Raw genomic sequence first — 2,562 nt, forward strand, 5'->3', positions numbered from 1 at the left:
TTATCAAATTTACGTAAAAATAGAAGTCTTTATTTGACGGTATCATGAGTGATAAACCTCTTTAAGATTAAGGGAAACATTATGTTTACAAAACCTGTGTGGTAGGAAGTTTTGCCAAAAAAGTAATAAAAAGGAAACAAAAATCCTTTTAATCTTATGTTGATAGTCTGGAATAAGACTTTTCTCTGAGCGACGCTTTGGTATCTAAAAGAAGATGGTGGTCGAACACTTATGGTGTCTTGGTAATATTTATTTTCTTTGATCTTTGTTTAGGGAAAATATCCAGAATGCAGCTGTGTGAATCAGCCTTTGCTTGCAATTATGCAAATTCTCACTGGATCAAATAACTCCATGGTGGATTCTGATTGGCTAGGTGATTCTTGAGGCTTGCTGCATTGTATTTGCACATTTTAGGATGTCGTTTTGAGATCTGAAAACAAATGATCTCTCTCGTCTTAGAATCATAATTATTCCATTGTTAAAAGCGGGGAGGTGTTCCCTTTGTTTTCCAGTGTTGTTCATTGAAATTTAAAAACCTGGGTGAGCCATTCTCAAAATAGCCATCGACAAATGTTGGTTTTCAGTATTTGGGTTGGCAGATGGCATCTTATCTGCTTCGTTCAGGGACTTGCGTGTTCTCAGACTCACCAAGATGTTTTGTGTGAGCTTCTGTTCATTTTAGTCCCCATGTATAGGCTGATCGCAATGTCTGATTACAAAGTCGTGGCTATTTAACAGAAATTTAGCAGCACTTTACTTCACAGATGCTTATATCCTCAGCATTCACATAGCCTCCACACTGAACCCTAAAGATTTTGGGATGACACCAAGAAGTGTTGCTTGGAAGGGAGAATGTGCATCTACACAGAACCTGGCATCATTGTAATTTGGGTTGGGTGGGGAAGTATTTGGTGGTGTGTGTGACCAACACCTGTATTCTTTCCCTTTTGAAGAGACTGTGCCTCTGACACCACTAAAGAGAGATGTTAATGTTGGATAATAAGCCAAGAATCTCATAACACTGTCATCTCTTGTTTTAAAGGTGGGATGGGGGTTGTTTCAGACTGTAAGAATTCCTGACCTGTCCACCTAAAATATATTAAATCAGTTCAATAAAATGTGAACTTGACAACATATCTGCTGCCTTGATTTTTTTTTTCTTCTTTTTTTTTTCTTCCACCCATGAATGCGCATCACTTAACACTTAATGAACAGTTGTTCACTAAAACACCCATGCATCAAAGATCTAAATTAACCAATTGAAAGATGATAAATGTGTATGTTTTGCGGTCATCTAACTAGTATTAACAGGACCAGAACTCAGCATAATTCAAGTGTTTAGATATCTTCATATCTTTTTAGCTTTTTATTCAACTTTGTTCAAAATATTGAACATTTTTGTGATGTAATTGAAAAATTTGAGTAGTGCACTAGTATGCTACTATTATTTAAATGTTTAGGTAGACATTTTGATTCCTCCTTGTGACTTGAATCTTATGAATCTGTTCTCATTCAATGATTGATTCTACAGGTTAGATCTTTATGTCACAGCTAGCGCAGTGTCTGAATTCAGAACCGCATAGGTCCTTTGCGAGCGCTGAAAAATAGGTTCTATACATGTGTGTAGCATGAATGTAATCCAAGACGTACCACAATCGCTATGTTGTCATTGTCATGTGGCCTACAAGTGTCAGTTTCATCACTTCACTACCATTCACAAATAGTAAAGTGGAATAGTAAGCTATAGGCTGCATCCGAAATTGCATACTTCCCTACTATAGGCAAAAAAACAGTATGTGACAAAGGATGTCTGGATTCACAGTACTGACAAAAGAGTAGGCAAAAAGTCCTCGGATGACCTACTTCTTCTGGTGAGATTTTGAAGTGTTCATAAGATGGACACTTTACTATCCCATGAGGCCACGGGAGAGGATTTGTGAATGGCCATGAAGGGACACAACTGATGCTGGTAGGTCACATGATAATGACAACATGCTGTACGTCCAGATTACATTCATACTACGCACATGCATATTAAGAACGTACTTTTTTTTAGCAGTCGTGGTGAAGTATTTACTTACTCAAAACAAGTACCTTCTCCAACCTTATATTTTATGGCTGTCATGATTAAAATAATGAAGCATCTTCTCTGCGTTAACATGAATCATCTTGAATCAGCTAAAATGTTCGCCTACATATATTTTCTTTCGAACTCTGCAATCTGAATAATAAATAAATATATTTCCCCACAAAAGAAAGTGGAATAGTCCCGTCGTCAATAATTCCTTACATATACCCAACCGATTAAATACTCTAACACAGTCCACAGTCGATTCCTATTTTCAACGGCTCTGGTTCGTCAGTCTGTGAAGTCAGGAATGCGGTCACACAATTCAAAAAGAGACATCCGTGCACAAAAGTGAAATAAAACTATTCGTTTTCTAAAGGATTCGTTCCAGAACCCGAATTCATTCTTTAACAAACATCATAGTCCCTGCCTCCAACAAATTGTCTATTTTTATTTTTATTTGATCAAGGAGTGGTTAACTTAAATCCCGCCCT

This window comes from Scardinius erythrophthalmus (assembly GCF_964197995.2).
Source record: "Scardinius erythrophthalmus genome assembly, chromosome: 17".
Taxonomy (NCBI): Eukaryota; Metazoa; Chordata; class Actinopteri; order Cypriniformes; family Leuciscidae; genus Scardinius; species Scardinius erythrophthalmus.